This window comes from Lathamus discolor, chromosome 3, assembly GCF_037157495.1.
Source record: "Lathamus discolor isolate bLatDis1 chromosome 3, bLatDis1.hap1, whole genome shotgun sequence".
Taxonomy (NCBI): domain Eukaryota; kingdom Metazoa; phylum Chordata; class Aves; order Psittaciformes; family Psittacidae; genus Lathamus; species Lathamus discolor.
This window is the reverse complement of record NC_088886.1, coordinates 10,280,270-10,307,777: the sequence shown is the minus strand read 5'-3', so window position 1 is coordinate 10,307,777 and position 27,508 is coordinate 10,280,270. Positions and strand designations below refer to the sequence as shown.

The window sequence follows — 27,508 nt, the reverse complement described above, 5'->3', positions numbered from 1 at the left end:
GTTTGCATGGTGCTCAGACATCGTTGTCACTTCTGTATTTTACATCTGGCTGTGGCTTATTTTAAAACCATTTGAGGCAAAATAGCTCCCCTAAACAATGTTTCCTCTTAATGTTGTGACCTATTTTCCTTATGCTCCTTTGATTTTTATCTCCTCCATGTTTTCTGTACATCACCCTAACAAGTCGTAGAGGCTGGACAGTGTCCATATCACATCAATACTAAATTTCATTATATACAAACATCAATCTGGCTCTGGGCTGCCTTTTTAAACTGTCATCCAACCTGGCAGTGTTCAGTTTCTGTTTAGGTCTGACCGTGAAAAAGCATTGGTTCAAAGCTTGTTACCCATAATGTTCAGATCAAAACAGTTCCTCTGCGTGTTTATTATAAAAATATATTTTCACCAGCTCTTGGGAGCATTGACATTTTCATCAAGGCAATTTTCTATGGCCCCAATCCATCACAACACACAAGCTGTTCCATTGGTTCCAGTATGACTACTCATTGCTTAAAGTAAATTGTTTGCTTAAAAGCCTGTTGGATCAGGGCCTATAAGCGAGAAAAGATTGCTGATTAGAAAGTGCATTTGTTCCTGTTGTGGGAATTGATGGCAAATTAAGGACATTAGGGGGATTCCAAGATTAATGCCTCTGTATTTTGGGAAAGAAATATTTTAATACTTGCACATTATCTAGAGGCCCTATAATAAACAGAGCTTATGCAAATGGGACACTAAAGACCAAATACCAGACATTAATGGGGTTCAATGAGAGTAAACTGAAGGCAGAATTAGTTTCCAGGAGAACTAAATGGCTATTTTCATGCTTATGAACTTAACATACTTTCAACTCCACCTTAATGAAAGACACACTCAGTACACTGTTAAAAGAGGCACTTAAAAGGTATTAGAGGCATAAGTCCAGCTGTTACAAACTCCAATAAATTTGGATTAGGTCTCCACTGTTTGAGTTGCGTGTGTGGGTGCCTGACCTCAAAGCGAGTTGTTGGTTTTTTTAACTTATTGATATATAGCATTACATCAGGTTAATTACACGTAGTTGTATTTCATGTCGTCTCGGCACAAACCCTCATGCATCACAGCATGGCAATGGAGAATAGGGCATTGGGAGCCCCTTGGAGGGCTGGGCCATGTTGGCCTCTGCCCCACCACCCAGCCCTCCCTGGAGATGAATGCTTTAAGCAGGGGCGGCTCTTTGGGTTTACAGTACACAACTGGCTCTGTGCCTTTGCTTCTCCACCCCAACCCATCCCATTTTTTCATTCCCTGGAGTGAGCTCTCATCCTTCACCTCGCTTTATAACAAAGCATATTTTTAAACATTTATTTTGGTGTGTTGAAGCAAAACGCCCAGTGTTGTAGGGCAGAATCAGGAGCCTGAATTGGTGGGGCTTTGGTTTAAATTTTGTCTCTCTGATTGTGGAAAATATTTGGTCTGTGTGCTGTTTTGATAGGAATTCCTGGCCACCCGTGGAAGGGATCACACATGGGCAGGGCACGTTCAGATTTACAGCTGCATCTGGGTAGATGGGTCTAGATAACAGCAACTCTTTTGCTCTGAAGGCACTGCAGCAGCTACGACAAAAGAGATGGCTTAAAATTGCATTTCCATTTAAAGTAACGGCAAGCGCTGAGGCCAGCCCAGCCATGTGAGGGAAACATAAAGCTCCGTGATAGGGAGCAAAGGAGGAGAGGGGAAAAAATCTGGGTAGCAAGTAACTAAAATAGATGAAGTGGAACAGTTGGAAATCTCAACTTGAGTGACAAGGGAGAAGAGATCCAAAGTCAGCATCAGATGACTCCGGTCTCACGTCCCATCCCTCTTTCCCCTCCTCCTTCGCCACTGTCGCCGCCGCTTTCCCAGCGAAAGGCAAGAGAAAACCAGAACGTCTTTTCCAGACTGGGGGCTGAGCGGCCTCACTTGTTGACACAGCAATAATTTTTAATGAGAAAGCTTTAGTATTTGTGTGGGAGAAGTTAGCGTTGTGTACACAGATGCCTCTCCGGCCACTGCGCCGTGGTCCAGGCTCAGCCGCGTCCCCCTCCGGCACGGCCCGCGGGGTCCCAAAGCAGATTCCTTTCAGGCAAAGGGAAACATTTAGGCTTGCTCACCTTTGAACTGCATGCGATGGTGTTTACCTTGGCAAGACAACGTGGCAGTTTTACAGATATTAAAAACAGTCCTGAGGGGAATCTGGAGGCCTTCCTATATTTTAATCACCCAATTTAGCCAGCCCGAGGAGTCGGCTGGAGCGAAAATGTGTGGCAGAGCATGTTTTGGTTTGCTTGGTTTTGTGTTTTATTTATTCTTACTATTATTTTTAAGGGGATTTGACAGAAAATAGCCCAGTGCTAAAACAAGCAGGGAGAAAAAGAATGTACGTTTTATTTTTGATGTCCTCCCCTCTGTAAAGAAAAACACAAAAATAGTAGGAATTTTCATATTAATCCATAGCACCTCCACGCTCCATATGGTTTCTTTTTCGGCATTTCCTGCTGGGCTGTGCTCTACCTCAGCTAACCCCGCTCCCCTCGCCCTCCCTGGGTGCGTTCCTCTTCTAATTTGACTTTTACCCATCAGGAAAGATGGGCGCAAATGGGTTTTGCCCGTATCTTGAGGCAAGACCTCCCCTCCCTGCCAGCACTCCCTCTGGTGTGCACGATTAAAAGGAAAGCTAGTTTTTTTCTGGGGGAAGAGATTCAAAGGACTCTTGAGTGATGCCCAAAGTTATGCTGAGGTCAGGACCTTGCTTATTGATTTTCTAACGCAGCAGAGCCATGTACAAAAGGAAGAGACCTCCTCGCCTCCCCCTGATCCAAGATACTCCTTGAGCCTGTGGAAAAAAAAAGAAATCTGGCTGCAAGCAGTCAGGCTTCAACCAGGCTGTCAGACGGCTCTCCGCAGGAACACAATCCATGTTGATTTTACAGAGAAGGTTGTTATCCACATTTCACCACTGATTTATTGTTTTTTAACCAGCTCCTTATGCTAGACTTTTCTTTTTCTATTAAAAAAAAAAAGAGGGTCCTTTTGCACTTTGCTTGCTGAGAGACTCACTGATGGTGGGGTGGTGGCAGAGGTGCCCTGCTCCTGCTGGGCTAGGGAGGAGCAGGGACAGGCGCTACCATGCTCCGGCTCCTGCCACCAGCCACCTGCGATGCTTTCCTTAATGCTTGTCAGGATTTATGAAGGCCGTGGCTGAAGCCCGATAACGCACTCATGTGTTCACTTTCCCCACGGGCCGCAGTGGGGCAACCCAGCTTTGAGAGCACCAAAACCTCTTCAGTCACTTCAAGAGTAAGATGGGTATGTTGGAGACGGGTCTGATGAAGCCCTGCAGAATTAAAACAGCCATACGTGTCCCCTCGCCTCCATCTGCAGAATTCATTAGGCGGGCTTGATTGGCCTTTGTTAAACAAAGATGGGATAAGGTTTCATACTTTTTCTGTGGGAGTCGAGCTAAAGTTTCAGGCTGATGATTTAGTCAGGTGTAAGCATGAAGTTTCCAATTTAGAGAAATAAATCTAAAGTGATTTTATTATCCTCTGTTTTACCCTGACACCCTGCTTCACCCCGACTCCCTGTCAGAGCACGCATGATGTGTTTATACAGGCTGCACCGTAATCGACTGGCAGGCAGTATAACATGAGACACAAAATGCATCTTCCACCTAACACTGCCTTTGGTAGCGTCTATATTTCATCATCTTCCAATTTCTTTGCCGACAACTCTTCCTTTCTCAGAATCCCTCGTATTCTGCCTGGTGAGAATGTGTATCCTGGCCCTGTAGAAACCGCTATTGGTGTTCTGAGACATTGATTTTTTTCAGCTCCTGTTGTGCACTGCAGCTTTGTTTTACTTCATTCCATGCATCTTCCAGGGGGATCCTTGGATCAGACTAGGCATCCTTTGGCTGGAGTCATTTTAACAATCGTGTGTGCCTAAAACACCCACAAAGCTTTATTTTGTGGGAATTGGCAAAATTGTAAATGCTTTAAATAGAAAACATTCTTTATTTCTTAGTTTCTGCTTCAGGAATTAGTATGATATGAAAACTGTATGTTAAGATTTTGACAATAGACTCATAAAAATATTATGTGATAAAATTAATAGAATCATAGAATAGTTAGGGTTGGAAAGGACCTCAAGATCATCTAGTTCCAACCCCCCTGCCATGGGCAGGGACACCTCACACTAAACCATCCCACATAAGGCTTCATCCAACCTGGCCTTGAACACTGCCAGGGATGGAGCACTCACAGCCTCCCTGGGCAACCCATTCCAGTGCCTCACCACCCTCACAGGAAAGAATTTCCTCCTTATATCCAATCTAAACTTCCCCTGTTTAAGTTTTAACCCGTTACCCCTTGTCTTGTCACTACAGTCCCTGACGAAGAGTCCCTCCCCAGCATCCCTATAGGGCCCCTTCAGGTACTGGAAGGCTGCTATTAGGTCCCCACGCAGCCTTCTCTTCTCCAGGCTGAAAAGCCCCAACTTCCTCAGCCTGTCTTCATACGGCTGAAAATACCTGTTTTCTAAACTTAAAGTAATATGAAAGTACAGATAACAATGCTGGGGGGAAGAAAGCGAGCTGCTTTGGCCAGGTTTCCAGATTCTGTTGACTAAAAGTTTGCACAATTTAGTTATTAGTTAGAACATAAGGACACAAAACACAATAGGTCAAATTCATTTCTTCGTCTCGGATATATCCCTGTTGACTCCAGCGAAGTTTCTTTAATGATGAATTTGTCCCACTGGCTCAAAGATAAAAAGAGAAGCTATTGTTGTTTAATATTTCAACAAGGGGAAGAGGTTAGTGAGGGGAATTTGGTTTGCACAAGTTGTGTTTTTCCATGAAGTTTAACAAGGGCAGCCACCACCTAGCCAGCCCTCTTGTATGTTTGCCTTCTTGAGGGCTGAGTGCTTTCTCTATAGCCTGTCCCAAACCCTTTTTTGCCAGATGCAACCTGTAAAGGACATTCACAGTTCACGTTCCTGCAAGCAGTGATGGGAGCTGCCCTCATTCAGGTGCCTGCTGATTTGGTTTCATTTGAGGGTAGGCTTTTTGAGGTAGAGCTCTGCAGTGTGTCTCTGTTGTCCCTGAGTGCCACCTGGTGCTCTCAGCAGCGTGCCTATCTCTGTTCACATCTTTGTTATGCTTTTCCTGGGTGAGCCTCTTGCTGTTGGCCTCATGTTTGCCTTGATGTACGGTTTTGCCCGATGTGGTATCCTTTGCTTTCCCAGGCTTTCTTCCACTTCCATCAGGCCCTTCTGGATGATGGCAGAACAATGAGAGGACAGGATCCCACAAAACCTGGAGAAGCTTTCGGAGACCTCGTGAGGCAACAGCCAGCTCCACCTGCACTGTTTCCTCTTATATCTAGACTACACAGAAGAGTGGGGTTCAGCATTCCCAGTGTAAGCCAGATCAGGAGTCAATATGTGTGATGTGCAGCTGGCTGGGGAGGCTTGGTTTTCTTGTGGGATCAAACTCTGGGTGAACTTGGTGATGTGGGAATCCTCCATATGTGCTCCCTGGCATGGACAACCTGTGCTGTTTGGTTGTTCAGTTGTTGTCGTGTGTCTGCAGGGCTGTTCTGCATGGCCTGGTTTAATGGGTGTTGTGCAGGTATGCATGGAGTGTTGTTTCACCATCTTATTCTTGCTCCAGAGAAAATGGCCTCTTGCCCAGGTAAGAAGCTGAAAGCTTCACTGGTTGCTTTCCATCCTGGAGTTCAAGGCATCTGGCAGGTTTCTGTAAGCCTTGGCTAAAAGCAGCCCCTCTGCTGTGGGGAGCATTGCTTTCAAACCCAGGAGAAAGATCTTTTGATGAAAGAGGAGGAAACCTTTCCCGTGCTCTTCTCATCCTTGTATCCCTGGGTGCTTTCCAGAGTAATTCAAAACTATTGCAACTGGACAAACGGAGGCACCAAGCAGTTTAGTGTGTGGTTTGGCAAACTCCTCTTTATCTAGGGTAGCTTTTAGGGAGACTTCAGCTTTCTCAGATGGAGAAGAGCCTTAAAATAGCTTTTTTTTTTTTTTTTTTTTTTTTTCCTAGGAAAGAACTGCCATGTTTTGAGATGCTAAACTGACTGTAGTTAGTGATACAGAGGTGTAGCTTTATACACCTGTTGGCCTGATGTCCCCAGTGATGCGTATCATGATGTACTGTTCATGGCTACCTGCAAGAAGGCCCTCAGTGGTAAGGGAAGTGGGAGAAACTGGAAGAAAGTGTTAATCAGCCTAATAGGAGAACAGCCCTTGGTCTTGGCTGTCTTTATCATTTACCCGTGACGAATGCTGCTGTTCATCCCTCAGTTCCCATACCATGTGGAAATCTGGAGCTAGGATGAGGGTCCCCATACATGGGGCTGGGATGTGCACAGGCACTGGTTCTGGGTGTGAGGTTTGGGAGCCATTCCTGGATGCTGTAGTTGTGTGGACCCAGTGGCTGTCTCTGCCCAAGTCATAAGACTTCTGGGACAGAGACAATAGAAAGACTAGGCAAAATGAATGTGGGGGATTGAATGAAAAGTTAGAGGCTAAAAACTTGACATAGCCACACAGCTGTGAGGAACAGGGTAGAGGCAGGAGCTGGTAGCATCTCCCCTGTCACTGACCCAGTGTCATTGCCCTTAGCATCTCCTGCTGTCCCACTTCCTCCTGGTTTACCCGGTAGCCCTTGTGCCAGCATGTCCCTGCTGCCACTCAAGTGGACAAGCCTCGGAGACCACATGTAAACTTCTTGTGAGGTACAGATGTTGCAGAGTCAAAGCTTGGCCACCCTTGGTCTAGGAGGGACTTGGATTTCCAGTGCCCTGGAGAAGCAGGAAGTGCAGGAGACATGGATATCATGAGAAAAGAATCAATAGTCCCTCCCTAGCCTGACCAAATATTGATTTTGCTGTTCGGTTCGTATCATTTTTCACCGTCTTGCTGGCCCTGGGGGTGGGAGCTCCCTCTTGTAGACCCATAAGGGGTGCTTTGGAGTGGGAGGGAGGCAGAGAGACTGGACCTCTCATTGGCAGGGTGTGAGGACAAGGATCAGTCACTTGCTAACCTGACCCTGGCCAAGGTGATGGCAGTGGTAGGGTGCGGGGGGGTGGGTCTTGGGTATCCAGTCCTTCCCAAAGCCTTCAGCCGTGTCCTGTTAGCTAATACTGTTGAGAGCTTGTATTGGACAAGGTTTGCTGTCTTGTGTTCCCTGTCAGTGCCCCGCACTGTGCTGTGATTCTACTTTAAGATTTGATATAAAATCCAGGGAATGCAAAAGATCTTCCTGGCTTTTGTCGGTTTTGGAGTGCACACTTAATTTTTGGATCCAATCGTTAATAAATGCAGCGATCGGCAACCACAGTTCAGCCTTCCCCAGCAATTCGTGCTACCACAGCTTTGCAGGAGCGCTGCTATCCAAACATTCACAAATTTATGATTTTCGACTCAAAATTGTATCTGCTGCTGCTGGAGGTAAAAGTATTAATATATAACTAAAGGCTAATTCTGTCCTGGTTGTTTTTCTTCATGAGGTCACCAGTCCCTGAGGAATGATAAGCAAAACAGCAGAGTGCCTCACAAGAAATAGGAAAAAAATCATCTCTCATGGCATGAAAAAGAAAGATGTTTGGAATGTTTTTAAAGGATGTTCTCTAGCTTTCTTTGGTTGTAGTTTCTACCGCATATACCATGTTTTTACTGGGGTTGAAAAAGATGGTGCTTTCTGCACGACACTGTTGCTCGAATCTGGACTTGCTGGGAATTACGTGGCCAGTTCATTTTTACTTTGTGTAGCTGATTTATGTATTGATATAGTGATGCAAAACCACTTTGAATCCCCATTAAAACAATAATTTTCAGCAATTCTGTGGTCTCAAGGCAATACTGACGTGCTGTCTTCACAAATCTTTGGCTTAATTATAAGTTATGTTACCTGATGGGAAAATACTCTTTAAAACAGGAAGAAATAGTGTATGGGTTTTTTTTTTCCAGGCAATTTTGGGCAGTGTTTCTCAGCCTATGTAAACCAAAGAGCTAACCAGCCTTATAAAAACCCCAACAAACCACAACACCAGTAAGTATCAAAGAATTGCATGTTTGTGTGACATGACCCACCTATTGCAATGAAAAATCGGGTTAATCTTTAAATGCCTACTTGTACTTTGCACATCTGGATGTATCGGTCTTTTCTTACCAATGTTGCACATTAAGACAAGATGATTTGCTTGGAATGGTGTGGTGCTGGAGCAGATAACCAGGAAAGTTACTAGGATCACCACACCTGGGGGCTTACAAGACTCAGCTAGTAGCTGACCTGCTCTGATGTTTGCAATAACCCTGCTGCAAGAGGGAGTTTGAGCTAGGCAATCTGCAAGTGCCTTGCTTCTATGGCTCTTTTGCACCTTTGCGAGTGTTGCGTCTTCTGGTGCCTTGTGGGTCACAAGAATGGCTGTGTTCACCTGAAGCAGGTGCAGTCTGACATGCCACTTCAGGGACAGTGGAGCTTCCCATGCAGAAGACTGGAAATCATGAGCTTGCAGGCAAAGGTGTTTTTCTGTCTCATCCTGTGATTCAGGGCTAAAAGCCCGAATTTTCCCAATGTAGGTGTTTCAGTGTGGCATCTTGGTTGGAACAGCTTGGGTTTCTTTTCTAGAGAGTAAACAAAAAGCCCTCCAGAAAGCAGCTCAGTCCTCCAAAATTAGCTTCACCTGGACAATGGGAATCTTGAGTTGTTCTTGGGCACTGTCTCTCTGGCCATAGCTTAGAAAGCATCTACAGTGATTGTCACTGTATTTCATGGGAAATCAGAGTTGAGTCCTGGCTCTGGACTGATTTTGTCATTCCCCTTTTGCTTGTAGACAGGCAGAGTAAGCAGTGAAGTCCTAACCTACACTGCCTTTGGTAGCACGATGCTCATGACCAGGCATGGGGCAGCAGAACTGCCCCAAATCCTATGATATGACTGTATTTGTCTGCCTGGGCTTTTAGCCCAATGCAGATAGAACCCATATTTCAGGATAATCCTCAACATCATAAATTCACCTGTGCAGAGGGGACCCAAAGGGAATATTAGAACAATGAAGGGAAAAAATCAAGAAGGAAAAATGTACCTATTAGGCAGTCTGAACCTTTGTGCTGCCTTCATTAGTACCAGCAGGGTTATAGTTACTTTTAATCATTCAGCTGACTGTACTAGCAAAATCTTTCAACTGTCAGCCATTTAAATTGGAAAGGTCTTTAAAATATTTATTATTACTGTAAATCACACCATTTAAGGTCAAAGCAGAAGCATTTGTTGGATTCGAGCAAGATCCCAAGTTGTTTTCTTACCTGGAGGTTGAGTCCTGGTGGAAAGGTCTGTGTTTCTAATTTTGCTGTGCTATTTTGTTACTATGAGATGATGGGAACACCATTATGCTGTGCTATTTTCTATTTTTTAATTGGTCATTCATACACAGGTCTGGCTGGAGTTGAAAATCTCAGGGAAAAAGCCATTAACACCTGCATGTTTGACCTGCAGTTTATAAATCAGAACATATGTTTTCATATTTCTAACCCCCCCAAAACCAGAAAAACGTGTTAGGGGATATTTGCAGCAAACTCAGATGCACATTGTCTTTCCAGTGTCAGCAGACCAGAGTGTCAAAAGGTATAAATCATTGCAATTACACAGATTTTTGCCTGAGGTCTGGCCTTGATGAATGTCTCTCCTGAACAAGACATTATTGGGGATGTGGAACATGCACATTACTTAACCTGCTGTATTAAGATTGCAAAATGCCACTCCTGCACTCTTTGTGAAGGGCATCTAATATCCTTGGTGGATTTCTTCATGTTGTTTGTGTGATGACCGTCATCTTAGATGGTTTATTTAGCTTCCTATTGTGGAAAACACTTAAGCACATTCTTGCATCCTGTTGCAATCACTGTTGAAACCAGCAAGACTGACTGTTGCACTTGCAGGTCATCCCAGTTTAGCTGAATACGATCATTAACAAAGTCTGTGTGGAGTGGCTTATACCAATGAAACAATGCAAGTGTGATGGTAAAAATGCTCTCTTCTCTTTCAATCCCAAAGCAGAGCTATCTAAGCATTGCTTTGAGCTGCCTAATTCATCCTGTCCTTCCCACTTTGAGCACACCTTCAGCAAATATAGTACCTGCACTATTTTTATACTCTATCAGCATTACCCTGTTGCTCACCTGGCATGGTAGGAAACCCAAACCTCCCTACAGGTTTTTGGTCTTAACATTTGTGTTTTGCTTTGAGATGACACAAGGAAAATGTAGTTGGAAGGCTAGCTGGATTTGAAAGGCCAGGGTAGCTACTGCTGCAATCTGGATCGGAGCTTGTGAATTGAGCTGTTTGAACGTGATATCTCAAGATCTCACTGACTTCCGCAGAAGAAAGATCAGGGCTAATTACATCCCTGAGCTGAAAACTTTTATCTGCAAGGCAATATAAATTTGTTCTGTATCCCAATTTGGGTGCGTATTGAGGCTGTACGTTAAAACCAAACATCCAAACGAAGAAACCCAACCTAAAATAAACACAAAACCACAAAAAACCCCAAACCCCCAAACAATCAAAAAAACCCAACGCAAAACCCAAACCCAACAAGAGGGATCAGTGGGCTGTCATTGAAAAATGCATATGAAAGGAATTAATGAATCTGTGTGGGTATATTCCATCTTTTAAAATCTCTTACTCTTCCTGTCCTGTCATTTCAGGTAACAAAGATGTAACCATTTTCTGAGGGTAATGATTTAAATAGAAGAAAAAAGGAGAAACTTTGGGTAGTTTTTTTCTTTTTTTCCTAGAGTAATGGCACTTATTTGGAAATCATTTTAAAGGTTACCTTACCCTTTAAGACCTAAAGTTCTAACTCGAGTCAATGTACTTAGCTAAAAATCCCTGTAGAGATTCAAGTTTCTTGCTCGAGCTGCCTGGAGTGGCGAGTTCAGGCCTTTGCAGTGATTGTCAGCTAGGAGAACATTAATGGAGTATTAGAAAAATGAAGTCCCCGACCCCTCCTCCCTTCTGGCTGGTTGTTTCTACATGGTGGGAAGGAAAACATTTTCCCCATCAGCCATTTACTGTGCAACAGGGGGAAACTGTCAGTTTGCTATGAGCAAACCCCTGCAAGATAAGTCAAAATGATTTACCCTGTAAATAAAGTGGGCTGTTTTCTTTACTTGGAAGAATTGCCCATGTGGCGAGACTTCCTATGGGAGGGGATGTGGTTGGCCATTCACATTTATCCACTGTGTTTGTCTTTTTTGAAAAAGCAACATTGGAAAGATTAACAAGTCTGTCACAGAAGGAACTGATATATCAAAGCTGCGGAGACAAAGCAGACCATTCATTCCTTACGTCTCTGAAATCTCACTTCCAGTGCAAACCAGGCCTTCCCATTTAGGTCTAGATGAAAGGAGGGATTTCCCTCTTCTTCCTTCCCGGCAGAGTACTGGGGACTTTTATAAGTATACGTGTGTGCGTACATACATATAAAAATGTGTGTCCATATGCTCACTCTATACATTGCAATTGCAGCCCTCCCAAGCTGGTGAGTTATTTGCCACTGGGGGAGAGGCCATGGGGGTGCAAGAAGATGGGAGTGATTTGAGCATAGTACGAGACACAAGGAATGGCGCTCCCGTGGACACCCCTGGAGATTTAGGATGAGTCTCTCTGCATTTAAATTTAATCTCCTCATTGTGAAGCTGGAGGAAGCTTTGGTGTGGTGTTTTTGGTGGGTGCGGGTTTTTGTTCCTTTGTTGTGGTGTGTTTTGGGTATTTTTTTAATCTAGCCATGAGAGAGATTGGGGTAAAGAAGGGAGAAGACAGAGACTGCTGTAGGAGGGCCTGGATGCCTTGAGATCCCTTCCAGCTGTGTGGCTGTGACTTAGTGATTGCTAAGGCTTCCATTCATGCAGAAAATCCTGTAGAGAAGTATGCATATGCATAGTACATCTGGCAGGTACTGGCTATACAGGATTTATGGTGCACAGAATGTGTGCACATAGATCATATTGATGAGCACATATGCACTGGAGAGGAAATAAATCTTGTCTTATCAGGCTGAAGGATTTTCTGAAGTTTCTAATATGGTATTTGGTCCACGTTGCCATTTCTTAGGGACAACCCAGAGATGCAGCAGTCCCCTCTTGCAGACATTGCTTGGTAGACAGGATGTTTTCAAGTCACATGTTTCACTTAGGTCTTTAATTTGTCTACCTTAGCTGCTCATCTCTGTGTAGAACTGTAGAAGCACAGAATGGTTTCGGTTGCAAAGGATCTTCGGATCATCTAATTCCAACCCCCTTGCCGTGGGCAGGGACGCCTCTCACTAGACCATGTTGCCCAAGGCCCATCCAACCTTCCCTTGAACACTGCCAGGATTGGAACATTTACCACTTCTCTGGGCAACCCATTCCAGTGCCTCACCACCCTCACAGTGAAGAACTTCTTCCTTATGTCTAAACTGAAATATATGTGTATGTTCTTCCTTCTAAGGCAGAGAAACATGTACTGCATTGTTGCTCCCAATGCTAGAAATGCTGTTTTAAACCCTCAGGAGCATAAACAGCTGGTGTCCAGATAAGGATCCCAACATTTTAACCACCCCCACCCCGAACTATTTAAAAGTGCCATTTGTGACATGCCATGTGCTTCCTGGCATATTCAGCAGAGAGGCAGGAAGATGCATGCAGCATGCTTTCCAGGGTGTCACTTCTGAAGCACTCTGACATGGAGGAAAAGCCCTTTTGAGAAGAGATGCTGCCTCCCCAGATGTGCTGGACTACATCTGGAAAGCAAAACTCTGCTTGCCTGGGACTCCTTGTTCCATTGGCCTGCAGAGATTCAGCCACCTTCCCCTGCACCCTTGTTTATGCCTCAGGCAGGGCAATGCAGGTGTGTGTCCCAGGCTGTGGAGGTGCTTCCTTGCTGGCTGTTGCTGCTGAAGCATGTTATGTGAGCAGGCACAGTGATATGCTGTATAGGCACTGGCTTCCCTGTGTATCGGTGGAGTAGGAATGTCTTCCTTGCTTTCACAGGTGGCCAAGATCATGTGTCCTCAGCTGGTAGTATGCTCACAAAGGACTGAAGGGCATCCCTTGGGTGAGCATCGTGCGTATTTCAGCAGTGAAACCTGCTGCTCTACCCCTGCCCATCATGTGCGTGCCCAGAGTGTGCTTGTGATGGAGGGTGGGAGCAGCAAGCCCTGCCGGCATCCTGCTTTCCTTTCCTTCCACAAGTCATTTACTAGAGGGAAGCAGCCCTCCTAGTGCTGTTAGATGAAAGATTTAGGAATTGCCTCTTGTTTCTAGTTTCTCCTTCCCTGTACGTGTCTATCCCAAGGACCCTTGGAAAGAAAGGGGTGCGAATAAGTGTATAATTCACTTAGCTGGCAAGAAAGTTCAGTGCCCAAATTGGAGCAGCAGTGTGAGGGGCAGTGAGGTGGTTAAAGGTGTTTTCTTGAATGAAGAGGATTGAAAGTTTAAATCCTTGCTGTAGAAGAAGCAGGTTCTGGTTTTCTTGCATCCCAGGGCAGTTGTGGTCTTGAGGTTCCCTCTTCTCTTTCCTTCCTTTTTCTCTTGTAAAGATTTTGGGCTTAGCCTGGTATAGGGCACAAATTACTCAAATGTTGTGTCAAACGAGGCCTATATTTATTGCACTACAGTCTGTGCAAACTTCAGTGACAAGCTTTTTATATGACCTTGGGCTATACTCTTACCTGGATAAGTGGAAAGTGTTTCTCTTCTGAACACCTGGGTTGTATTTTGTATAAAATATGTACATTCTGGAGAAAACAGTAACTATGGCCATGAACTCCTGAGCTCAAGTTTCTTCAAATATCCACCACTTCCCTAAGGTATAAAAAAATAAAAAAAGCCCAGAAAATGCTGAAGCTTCCCTGTACAAACGACAATAAAATACGATTGCCAGGCACAATTCCATCAAGTTTTACAACAATTGCTTTTGAGCTGTTAAGTATGCTGTGCTTTAGTCAAGGATCTTGTGCTTTTGTACACAAGCCTCATGTTTGGTGACATTGAACCTTCGTATGCAGATACCAATTATTCAAAAGGAGGGGGGGAGGAAAGAAAACTCGGGAAAGCTATTTTGCATTTGTACTGAGGATTGTTCCCTTTAATCTGCAGTCAGAACAAAGATTCAGTTTTTATTACAGTCCTCTTGGAGTCTGCTGGCTACAGTGTGAACCCCTCTGGGGTTAAAGTGTAGAAAAATTGGGAGATGCTTGTGGTTTTGATGGAGAAGTGGAAGATTCCAGTGAGAGAAAGGTTGGTGCCTCTGTTGGAGGGAAACAGGAGGCAGTGTTAAGTGAAAGATGTTAGCTCATTTACAATCACTTTAGTTCAATTTACTCTCTGAGGTCACCATCCTGCAGAGTTCTGTGCAAGCTTTATGCTCTCACATATTAATAGTTTCACTGAAGCCCTTAGCTTAACCAAGTCATTATCTACCAAGAGCAAGCCACAGGCAGGGTGATGCTATTGTTAGCCAGATGTACATAATACATACCCTGCTTGTGCTGCCTAGAGCTATGGCTGAATATCATGGCTTTCATTTGGAAGTATCTGTTTTCTTCCTCAGCTTCTTCATTAGATTTCTTGTATTTCCCTCCAAATTCAGCATTTTGGCATTTGCCTGTAGGAACACGCTTCTGGGACAGGTGACCCTGGAATCACCATCCCTGGAAGTGTTCAAAAGCTGTGCAGATGAGGCCCTCAGTGATACTGTTTAGTGGTGGTTTTGGCCCTGCTGGGGTAATGGTTGGACTTGATCTTAAAGGTCTTTTCCAACCTAGTTGATTCTGTGATTCCATGACACAGTTACTCAAAGACAGTTGTTGTTTTGGCCAGGCACATCTGCTGATGAGTCAGGAGAAAGGACACAGGTTTTAAATTTCTGGGTTTGCTTTAAATTTTCTGGCTCTGAGAAGTTTTTTCTCAAGGAACAAGACAGTGAGAAGTCATTGCTGGGTGTTATTCCTGTCTAGAGAGGCAGCTGAGTTTTGTGTTACTCAGCAGGGTGAGAGGGCACAGTATCATTGCACCTTCTTATGAAGTGTAGCTGTGTGGTGGAGAGAGGAGAACAGTCACTTTCCAGGTCGTGCTGCTCCTGTGATGATTTTTCTTACCATGCCTCAGTTTCCCTTGATAATACCTTTATACATACTTTTCCCATCTGATGCTCCTGGTATGATGGTGTTGTTAATTAGTACCCCATTTTATGGTGCTGTTTCTTGTACCATGTTTGAGAGGGTCACTAACAGTCAGTGGTGGATGTTTGTCAGTGAGCTGCGGTGTGTTGCAAGAAGGGGTTAAAACAATCCAGGAAAAAGAATCACCTCCTTTGTAACCTTTGTTTCAGAATCCTGACAACCCAAGGATGTTTGCTTTTCTCCCTGAAGGTTAAGTTGTCCCAACAGGTGCTAATTTTGTGTTTTCTTATGGAGATCTGTCCATACTAGAAGCAACTGTGAGCAAACAAAAAAGCCAATTAGAGTGCAAGGGTATTCTTCCTCCTCCCTGTCTCCATGTAGTCCCCAGCTATCTCTATCAGTCACCTTAAGCCATAGACTTATCCTTTCAAACCTTGAGAATCCGTAGACTTGTGCCTTCTTTGGGAGAAATACCATCCTTTTAATGTCATGGGAAAAATACTGTCATGGGCAAGTAGATGATCCATGCTAACTGGGGTTTGTCATCAGCTTTGGCAATCTGTGTAACAGGGTTTGAGATTAATGGAGCCAAAGACTTTAAGCAAATATTGTTGGCGTGTACTTAAACTGTCAAGAGAGCAAGAAAAAGACTTGCACTGCAGCCACTAAATAAAGATTTGCATTCACCAAACACAGTGAACCTTTTATTAGCAATTATTTGCAGCTCACTACCTTCCAAAAAGGAAACAACTTGGTGTAACTTATTGTCAAGGGTTTATTTGCAGTTTGGGGCTTCCTCCCCCTACTCTCTTCCTCTCTTTTTTGAAGGTTTAATTTGAGCAGGAATTAAGCTCTGCCATCTTCATTTCTTTCAGAACACTATGGGCCAAATGCTTGTGTCATAAATAGCTTCATTTGATTTCAGAGTGATTGAAGTCATTGGCCAAATTCGTACAGGCTGTTTAAACAATAAAATCCCCCCAAACCAACACCCCGCCCCCAACAAACCAAACCCTTCACCAAAATACCCCAAATGCAAATAATGGCTGTTAATTATTACAATATGTTAACACAAGGTCCAAAATGTTTTCTTCTATGCAATCGACTATCTAGTTTGTGAGCTGTAATAAACCAGAACAGCACATCAATTATAATATTTTATGATTATTTTATACTCTTGGCAAAATACATGCGCTGTTATCTCAAACCTTATTAAAGCTCAGCTGATTAGAGGTTGAAGTTTTTACATAAGTTATTGATGTTGCTTCTTTTATTCAAACATTTTCATAACAAACTAGCTAGGAAAATATTTTTCTTGGCCACACTTGAAGATGAGAGACTTATGTTGTAGGTAAGAGTATGCAACTGTTTATTTGGATTAAGAGCGCTGAACAAACAGCTCTGTGCATCTGTCTTTGGAGCAGCTCTGTAGCACAACACATTTACATCTTCAAAAATGAGACTGATCTCTTGTGCTCAGAAGATGGGTTATTTAAGAATAACCCTTATCGATTGCTTGTGACTGTTAGGCTCCTTTTGGTCATTCAGTGGCTGCTCAGCTGCCTAGCTCCCCCTTCATAGAATATTGATACATCTATTGCTTTAAAATCCAATAGTGCTGGTCTTTTCCTGAAGAATTAATTTCTGCCCCGTTTAAAAGGAAATTGTTTCTCTGGTTATACAGTGGTGCAGGAAGGAGATGCGTTCGTGCGTATTTATCGCTTAAATGCAATAATGCATTTAAGTCAGTCTGATCCAGAACAGTATGATGAAACTTCAGGGGTGAGATAAAAATCACATAAAAACCATAGGGATTGTGACTTACTCCTCCTCCAGGCATCTCTTCTGTTCCTCTCCTCTGGCTCCCTCAGCAGCCTGGTGAGGCATCTGCATCTTAAGCAGGAGAGTACTGCAGGTAGCTGAGACAGCTCATGCTGTGATCTGAAAGACCAGAGTAGTCCAGGCACACCATTTCAGAGCTCTCAGTATATGTGAGAGGAGTCCCACCTCCACCTATGCACCTTGAACCCTGCAGGCTGGTTTATCTGCTTTTCTGCACATCTCTGCGTCTTGCACTGCTGCCTCCTTGTTCCCTTTACCTAGGTGGGCATTTAGCCTGCCTTATAGGTGATGGAGAAATGGGTGCTCAAAATGTCATGCAGCTTTCCTAAAGTGTTTTAAGTAGCTTGTGACAAAAGGGAAGTGGACCCAGGTCTCCTGAACTATCTGGAACCCTGCTCAGGAGGGCTTGAGTAGCTGGCGTCACAGAGGATAACACAAGAAAACTATTGGAAAACCTCGGTGATCGAGAGGTACAAGAGCTGGCATGAAGGCTGTGCAAGGAAAGATGCCCTTCATGTGAACAGCATTTAGAAAACTCTGTGTGCCCAAAGCTTGTTTTCTTTAGCTGTTTCAGTTGATCCAGGAAAAGATTATTGTCTAGAAACCTTGTTCCTCTATTTTCGGACCATCAGAGCTGCAACAACACTGGGAGAAAGTACACACTGGAGAATTATTTCTGGGTCAGTATGTACATTTCTGCTTCTACCTTTGAATGTTTCCCCAGATTCTGGGAAGGAAGTCTAGAGGCAGTTCATTGCAGAAATGCCACTTGGTTTTCCTTTGCCCTTTTGACATAGAAAATGCGTATCTGATGGAGGTTATTTGTTTTCACTTGCCATGTGCTAAGAAAGTTTATACATTGCAAGTATTACCAATCTAAACAACACAGGCTAACTGGTATCCTTGTAAAAACAAAACAACATGGTTGTTTGAAGGATTGTCGTGTTCTGGAGTGGAAATGTTTAAATGTCAAAAAGATTCAGTGTCAGTGATTGAACTTTCATCCATCTTCTGAGTTTATAGCTGCAGGAACCCCTTCATCTCTGAGTCATCTTCAAGCATGACTTAATGCAAAGAATTGGATTCTGCATATTTAAAGGTTTGGGGTGTTTTTTAAATAGACAAATGGTCTTTGTGTAGAGGCATTAATGATCCTAGTCACATGTGTAGTGATCTGTGCTTGACAAAGTGATGGGGATATCTGAAAAGTGTTTCTTAACACTTCAAAGGGAAGTCAAGACAGCAAAAGTGAAATAAGATGAATGGCTCTTGGGAACAGTCTCCTCCAACATGTGATGTGCTGTGTATTGAACATGTCCTTGTTAGTTTAGTGCTGTGGAGTTACCATGTGTCAGCTTCTCCCCAGTAACATGCTTAACAGCTAATAGATCTGCTGTCAGTACCTTGATGGTGCACAGATTAATTCTGTAGTAGTCTAAGATGTTGACTATACCAACACATTATCTCTGCAGCTCTACTGAGTCTTTAATGTGGCGTACCACCCTGCTTATGGCTGTACTAACACTGAAATGAGTGTTCCTGTTGACATGAACTGTTGTCAGCAGAAGGAGAAGTAGCTGTATTGCAGTGAGGTGTCACAAAGGTGACCAGTGACACAGGCATGTTTTTGGTTGAGCTGTGCCCTAAACTTGAGTTATTCTGCTGGGCATGAAAAAGGCGTCTGAGCATAAATACTAGGTTATTTTGCCTCCCTCTGTGCCATGGGCCAATGAAATCAGCATGCACAAATACCATTAGCCAGAGGTTGAATCCTTGCCAGACGTTGAATCCTTATCATAGGGAAAAAAAGTTTCCTTACCCAGGATGCTTTTCTTGGAGTATCTTGAGCCCCTTGGAAACCCTGGGCAGTTGAGATCCAATGCCATGAGGAAGCATAGCCCTGTTGTGCATGCACAATGTACCTGGAGATTTTGGTGTAATAGGCAGCATTTATGGAATAGGCTTTCCTTGAATATATGGCTTCCTAACTAGAGAAGTCCAAAAAGTGCAGAAACCTCCATGCAACAGTATGAAGGCTTGGGCAGCAGTGATGTCTCTGCAGATAGTGCTCTGTTGGATTCTTTCCCTTTATTATGGATTTTCCTCTTCTCTATGGAAGATGGCCATGATTCTTGTCTTGCTGCCATCCTCTATAAGCTTCCTCCTAAAGAAGGAAGACCAGAAGCACAGAAATGTTTGGGAAATATCTGAAGGTGCAGCTGGATGTTTAGATTATGTAAAAGGGTGACTGGAATCGGAAAAATAGTTCATGTGAGTTTAACTTCCAGGAAAAGATGCTTCTGAGTGACTTGAGTCCTGACTAACGCAATTCAGGCAGTGAAATGAAGGATTCTGGTCTTGAACACTGACCAGAGCTCCTGGAGGACTCAAGCTCAGGTACTGGACTCAGTTTTAAGAGCTCTAGAGACCTTTGTGTGTGCTTATCAGCTTTTTCTGAAGCTCTTTTTGAGCTCAAGAGTGTTTGAAACTACCTTTGAAAATGTCATATGTATTTGTATCTTGAGCTGTGATGCAGCTCACTTTGAGCTGGGTGAAGTCAGGTAGTAGCTTAAGCCGCGAATAGCTATGGGCAGTGGTGCTGGATGGAGGTACAGTCATGGCTGGGTCCAGGGAACCCCTGTGACAGTGCCTTGCTGTTTGTGGGGACATCAGCATCTGCAGAAAAGAGCGATCCAGGGTGACAAGGGAGTGGGGGGAGAAGGCTGTGGTGATTCCCAGCAGAAGCTCACATCACGTAAGCTATTTCCTTTCCGGCCCGTCTCAGGACGCTCCTTGTTGACATATGTGTTTCCATTTACATTGCAGTATGTTTGCCAGAGGGCAATTGCTCCTTTAACCCGAACCCTTCTCTTTATGCCTTCTCTGTTTGCTCGTTTTAACCCTGTTCCCTTTATCACTGCCCATCCCTTCCCTTCTCTCTCCTCTACCTCTGATTCCTATTTCCTAATCTGCCTTGTTTTTTTACCCTCCTGGGTTTTTTTTGGTTTCTATCTCCTCCCTCCCTCTGAATCTGCCGCCATCTGTCCCTTCCATCTTGACTGGTTTCTTCCATCTTTTACCCTTATCCTTTCTTTTGTTCTTTTTATTTTGCTTACACTGATCTAAAGGTCATCCTCACATGGAAAAAGGTGCCCTTTTGGGGGTCACATCTCTGTCTTTGATTTCATTTTCATATTTGAGGTCCCAGGAGTCTTGAATCTCCTTTTCCTTTTTTTCCATAGCAGATGAATGCCCTGCAAGACTGCCTGGATACAGCAGGTAGCCTTCATCCAGGGATGTATTCACACCGATATACCATGGCTGAATTTGGTGGAGCTAAGCCAGTCACACCAGCTGAGGACCTAGTTCAGGGCTAACCTACTTCCACTGTTCAAAGAAGTGGTTTGCAACATTTGCAATGTTTTCCTGTATTACCTGTATCTTTTGAGTTTGATTTTCAGCTCTTCCCATTTTCAATTACTTTGACATAGCTTGGAGCCAGGCTCGTACAACAGTGCCTTCTGTATCACCCCTTTACCCCAAAAGAGACTTGGTATCAATTGCCTTTTTGCTGCTAGACATATTTCAAATGCTTATTCACATCGATGAGTTCTAGAGAATCATGCTTTTAAAGAGGTGGGAGATGTCTGTGTTCCCATGACTCCAGGATCTGAGGACTGGTGGAAAAGTTCCTCTTACCACTGTGCAGAGAAAATCATCCTAGTGTAAGAATCACACCTCATGGGTTATGGCTGCAGAGGTCAAAGTCATCGTCCATTTTGGAAGGTGGGGTTTTAGATTGCGTGTGCCCTGGGTTTGCACTTTGGACCCCAATCTGCTTGTTGTTGTACCAGGGTTATGTAAAGCCCAAGTAAAAATAATTTGAGCCATGGCATACAAGCTCATTCTGCCTTAATAAGGAGAACGCCACCACATTCGCTCCTCACACTTTGAAATTAAAGTTGTAATGTCATAAAAAGGAATTTTTATTGTTTTCAGAGGACATAAAAGCCCTTGGTGAAAAGTCAGAAGGGTATTTTGATGAATAAGGTCAAAGTCTGGTGTACATAAAGCGATCATTGTACAGCGTTATAGGTTGTACTGAGTGTCAGCAAGTTACCAGAAGCCCTGATCCTGGCAACACTAGTATGTGTGTGTGAGTTTACCCTTGTAAATACAACTGTAGTAAAGTTATGCTCAAACTCAGGTGTTGGAACAATCAGCATCTTTCTTAATGAAATGGTAAGGAATCAACATTTTGAAACTGCAAGTTGGACCCAAAGATCAAAACTGTGGATTTTCCAATGAAACTTCATTTTCAAAACTGTGAAAGCTTTCATTTTAGAGAGTTTGAAATATTTCATTTGATGCTCATGCTTGGGTTTTTATAATGTCCAATATTCTTCTAAAATAACATTATAACTGTAAACCCCCAAACCAGAAGGACAGTACAGAAATGCTTTCTCTGAATTATTCCCCCTTTCAATAAAATTTCCATGTAAATCACCAAGCCTCCAGAGAAAGATTCAGCTTTGACACAAGTGTCTTTTTCAACTCTGCAATTAAAGTCAGGCAGAAAGCTCTTCCTGACAAGGAACTGAAATGGTAAAATTTTCAAACACTTTCTTAGAGGAGCTAAAATTATTTTCTTTAAATACTTTTAAAACTGCTCTCTGTGTTTTGTTAAAAGCAAAGCAACGTGAAACTCGGAGGTTTGGAGTGTGCAGAATCTCTCTGTAGCTATTCTAGTATCATTTCAAAGGGTATTTTGAAATAAAAACCAAACAGAAAGTAAAATTCTGTGAAAGAGGAGGCAATTCAGTCATGAGAAAATACTGTTTGATGGAGGGGAGGGAGGAAGTGCACTTAATCGCCCAAATTTCAGGAAGGACCAATATTTGGACCTTTAAAATCTGTAAGACCCTACCATTGGCTTTAGCTAGTGGAGGGTGAGTTGTGTTTCTTTGTACATATGTTGCACTGCGGTGGCTGGCCCTCTTCATGCCCAATGCTGTGCAGCTCCATTCCCCCTGGCAGTTACAATTATTCCAGTCCTCTAAATGTGCAGCAGTATTTAACTTCAGGCACCCCACCATGGCCCAGTTTTCCAGCCAAAAAAGGATGCCCCAGAGCAAAGATCTGAGAGGACCAAGAGGTGTGGCAGGAGGAGGGAGTCAAAGGGAGTGGGCGAAACAGAGGTTGGCAGCCCTGATCCTTGCCAGCCCCATCTCAGCTTGTTTGAAGCTGAATAATGGTTCTGAAGGGTGGAATAAAGCTTGTTGAGATAAATATGACTTTTATTTCCTTCACATGAGGAAAGGCACGCTGACTTGCAGTCAATGGTGTGACTCACTGTGACAGAAAAAACCCACCAAGCCACAGCGTGTTTGCTTGCGCGATCGCTGCGTTGCTGCCCTCCTCCATCCCTTCCCTGTTTTGCTCCTGAGCCCACGTGGCAGACATTAAGTTGATCTATTCTTAAACTGTTTCTGGTTTCTTTTCGGTACCAACCGCACGGAAACGGCATCACAGAAGCAAAGGCAGTATGGTATGTGGCTCTGACAGCCATGTCCAGCCTGGTGGCTCCAAAGTCTGGTGCAGAATGTGGGAGCAGCCTCATCCACAAGTTTTCTCTGCTCCTCCCAAAGTGGGTGTCTGTATTTGTCCCTGGGTGGAAAAGAAAGAGACAAACCCTAAACCAACAAACCCCCCAAAAATAAGAGGAAAGAAAAAGAAAGGATCAAAGTGTTAATTATGAAACATCTTGTGGTGCCAGGTGGAAATGAAAGTGGAGTGATCAGTGAAATAACTGATGGGGATGGAACTGAAGTGTGTTTTCCAGCAGCTCATTAGAATAATGAGGAACCCACAAAGGACATGGGAGATGCAAATAAGCTTTGTTGCTCTGTCATTATTTTTAGGAGCAATGTGGTAGCACTGAGCACTGGGTTAATAGCAGATAATTGCCTGGCTTTACTCTTGGTTTTTTTTTCTCTTCTCCCTCCCCCCTTCCTTGAACGGTTTTATGGGATGTGGACTTAGTAATGTTGTGGCAAAGTGTCATTTCCTGTTTTATTGGAATAACTCAGGTCTGCTCATTGTGGTGGAGGTCAGGAGCACGTGAAGTTTGCACTGTGGTTAATCAGTAGGAGATGAGAAGTTTCTTTCTCTGTCTCTTCATTTCTAGGGGGGGGGATGTGGAGCAAACTCTCCATAAATTTTCCTGGACCACATTGCTCTTGATCTTGATCCTGAAATGATGTCCTTGAATCAGCCAATGGGTCCTCCCAAGACTTCCGACCCACAAGAGCTGCCATGCTCAGCCTCTACAACTGTTGCAAATCTGTTTTCTTGAAGCTTATTGAAGCCCTAAGATTTTGAACTAAAGAAGGGTCTGGGCTACCCTCTTTCTTGTTATTCCTCCTTTGCCCAGGCCCATTGGATGACTTTTAGCAAAAGCTTTTCTGCCTGTGGCCAGTTTCCTTTCCTGCTCAGGCTGCACTGAAAGCTGTCCCTGGACAGCCTTGGGCATAAGGACCTGCTTCCTGTTGGTCGTGTTCTGACTGTTCATGCTTGATGTAGAGGCAGCAGTTGGGCAAATACAGATCCAGAGCAGGGCAAATGGAAAGGAGAAGTGCTTTTATGACTGATGGTAATGCAATAAACCAAATGAAGTTGCTGTTTCTGACTAATTTAGGTCACAGTTTCAATAAAACCTCCCTATTATTATATTAGTTGATATAATTCATTTTTATTTTATTTTTTATTATTTTAAGGTCAGCTTTTGACTTTATTTTATGGCCTTGGTTTAGCTGCCTGACTTCCTGGGTCTGCAGAGAGACTCCTAGCTGTCATCAAGAGCTCCCAATTGTTCATGGGTTTGCACTTGTTGACCTATGTGGGGCTCAGGGACTGTATTTGCAAGGAACCGTAGTCACAGTCAGGCAGCCAGCTCACTCCAAGTCCTATCACACCCTTTTTGAACTGGCACAGCCATGGTGAAGAACTCCATGAGCACAAATACAGATGTGCATGGCCACTGGGTAGACCTGCTAACAGTGATGTAGAGAGGAAAGTATTCAGCAGCACAGCCAATTAGGGCATGAAGCTGCTTGGAAAAGAACCAAAAAGGGTGGAATTTGGTGGGCATGAACAGGAGAAAATACCAGCAGAAGAATCAAGGAGAAATGGGACTTTACAGAAAATAAAACAAGGCTCATTAGATGAGAAGCTGTAACTTTTTGGCTGTGTTTCAAGAGACTTGTGTGCAGGGCAGCTGAGGCAGATTGTTTTATGCTCTTTGACTTGGTCTAGACCCATGTAAGTTAAAGCTGAAACTGAAAAAACCCCACAAATTTCCTTGTAGTTCAGTGTCCTGCTCCTTTAAGTAAAATTTGGAGTACAGGTAAACAAAAAGCCTCTGGAAATAAACTTGTTCAAATCTGATCTGGGTTACACTCATGGAAAATCCAAAATACAGTCATGAAATGTGTTAGCCTATTGAAAGAGTATTAGTGATTTGCTCTTTCTAATAAAAGACATCAAGTGGAAAAGGAAGTAAGCACCCAGTTTAACTTGATGCCTGTCTATGTGGTTTAAGAATTTACAGCCATAATATGGGATAGCAAAATATGTAGATTAAGAGCAGGAGTTAATCCTTTATTTCCACCCACTATGTAGTCAGATGGTGTTGGACAAAGCTGTTGTTTCATCTCCATTCAGGCCATAGGGTCAGAGATGTGGACACTGAATGTTTCTAAGGGGTGGTTGTGATGGGATGTCCAAACTTATGTTAGGCTTTCTCATGCTCTTCAGAGAAGAGGCTGCAGACAATGAAGATATCAGGACAACTGATGAGTCTGAGACTGCAGGTTTGAGAAGCAGCAGATAGAAGTCACATGAAGGGGTGCAAATAGGGAGAGTGGCGTAGAAAAGGCAAGGAGATACTTGGACCAGCAGAAGGGCAACAAAGATGATGCTACTATGGCTGTGTTCAGAATCCTCTGAGATAAGCTGTTGGTGAAACAGAGACAGCGATTGCCTGCTGCAACCCTACAGCTTGCTTTGTCCTTTTATGCTGTATTTGGTTTATAGAAGCACTTAGTGGCCAGATGTGAGGGTATAAGCAGCAGCCAGGGGGCTGTTAATGTAGTCTCTTCTTGATCTGTTTCTAATGAATGCTCAACCATTTAGTCTCATTTTCTTAGCTGTATACTGTGAATGTGGGCTAAATAAATCAGTAACCAGTTAGCAAAGATGTCCAGAGGAAGCTTAAAAAACAAAAAAGCAACTCATGTTCAAGTCATGTTAAGAATGGGATGAAACCATCAAAAGGAAGGAAATTAAAATTGAAAGCAATCTTAACTCGTGCAATTAGAGATGGGAGGGGACCTGGAAATACAATATGTCTGAAAGTGACCTCAAGGTGATAGCACACAGCAGATGAAAACTAAGTTCTTAATACAGTGCCGAAGGCAGGGAACAAAATAGCTGTTTAAGACCTCCCATCGCTGAGCTTAGAGTGGCAGCCTTCTGTACACGTGAGTACAAGCACATGTAAAGAACATGTCATCTTGGTGTTGTACAAAGATACCAATAAGTCAGGTTTTAGAGAACAGAGGATCATGTTTTAAAAGCTCAAAGGGCTGAGCCGTGGGCAAAGCAGAGAGGCAGCACTCAATGAAGAGAATTAATATCACAAGGACTATTACTGCTATTGAAAAACACTGGATGAATAGAGAAAAGGAATCATTAAAGGTGAATTTGGTGCAGGTTTAAGGGATGAATCTCCTATGGATGAAGCTATATGAAAAGATAAAGAGAAATCTTTTGGAGCAGGGAACAGCATAAGCACTAGATGAATTTGAACCAGGAAATAGTGCCAAAACCACTGGAGGCACTATGTGAGGCTTAAGCTTGCATCAAGGGTCTAATTTGGGTGCTTCTCTCTGGTCATTCTGTACAATAGACCAGAAATGAGATGCCAGGCTTTGGGGAAACTCCAGATCACTTCCAGATTTGGGTGTGAGTGTTACAATTCTTGGATTATCTCTGTTTTTGAAAGCAAGGAATGTTTGCATGGAGTGACTATGGGGATGTTATGATGGCAGATGGGCACCAGAGTGGGATCATTGGCATGGGAATTGAACAGAGACTATGGACTATGTGCAATATCCTCTGACTACCCAGCTTATGGTAGGTGGTCCATGTTTCTTCACTCCCACAGGCATAGCTGAGTCTCCCAGAAAAAAGAAAGAAAGAAATCGTTTTTGCCTTTAACAACTGAGCCACCCTTGGTGGTACATGAGGGAGAGCATGCAGCTTAAATTATGGGGGGTGGGGGGAAAAGTGGTTCACAATCTTATCCTGGTTTTCAAACCCACCAAAGAATCTGGGGGCCTTGAAAAGCCTCCAGCACTACGAGGTTTGCCTATCCCAACTTCGTCTCATTATTTTCCTTTCCCTGCACCTCTGTGCGTCTGGAGCCCAGCTGAGAATGGAATGAGCAGTGCTGAAAGACTGTGAGAAAGACGATTTGTGTGGTAAACCCAGCACAGCCAGAAGCAGGAAGTACCAGATATATCATGGGAAATCCTCTTGTTGTTAGATGTTTCTAGCCTACTTCTCCAGGCTTATGATATCTTGATGCTGTGTGTAGGCCCTGGTTCAACAGGGATGCTCAGCATTTGCCTGACCATGAAGTTAATTAGCACCCTGTTACATCAGGGGTATGTCACTATGCCAGACAATCCCCACTGACTCAGAGCTGGTTGAAAATGGCCTGTGTCTCCTGGAACAGGCTATAGAGGGAGTTTAAGTTACTCAAGGTGGGGCTGGATTCCCTGTGTCCTCCTTTGGAAATGCCTACGCCAGTCCTGCTCTAGTTATACTTCATACATTCATGTGGCTTTGTCTCCTTCTTGAGGAGCAGGTCCTCTGCCTGCTATCTTTGTGGCAGCTCTGCAGTCAGACATATCCTCTGTGAACCTGGTCCTCACTTCTCCCATCACATCCAGAATTGGGAGCCAATTTTCTTGCAGTCCTCATGCAGATGATAGTGTAGGATCAATAGTGCCTTCAGGTACAGAGCCATGCTGTGAATGTTATCTCTGTGTGCCCATTTTCCCTGCTATGGTGGAGAAAGAGAGCCCAGCCCTTCATCCCCATCTTCTGCTCTGGCTGCCCTTGGCCTTGGAGATTGACTTGAAGCCCTTAGAAAATTCCTTTCTGTGCAGCCTCTGGCAACAGGGAGTTGCACAGCTTTACTACACAGCATGTGAAGAATATTTGTCTGCTTTCTCTTCTGTTTCATGCTGGCTCTCTTTAATGATTAGTAAGTAGGATGAGATGGTTTGATCATTCCCTATGTGTCTGCTCTATGATACTCAGGATTTATGCACCTTTCATACCTTTGTGGCATCTCTCCCACTGTAGCACACCCATCTTTGTACTTCAGGGTA

The 27,508-nt window shown here is 43.7% G+C and overlaps 1 long non-coding RNA gene across 3 annotated transcripts in view; it reads left to right on the top strand.

The window, feature by feature from the left end:
* The window catches only part of LOC136011512 (uncharacterized), a 90,661-nt gene that overhangs the window by 26,147 nt on the left and 37,006 nt on the right, over window positions 1–27,508 (top strand). For 2 of the 3 annotated variants that reach the window (XR_010611407.1, XR_010611409.1), the window contains exons 3-5: window positions 5,266–5,439; window positions 8,008–8,089; window positions 20,291–21,675. This is a non-coding gene — a long non-coding RNA (uncharacterized LOC136011512). Of the gene's footprint in view, window positions 1–5,265; window positions 5,440–8,007; window positions 8,090–20,290; window positions 21,676–27,508 lie in introns of those variants that run through there. The other variant, XR_010611410.1, reaches the window with a different exon arrangement.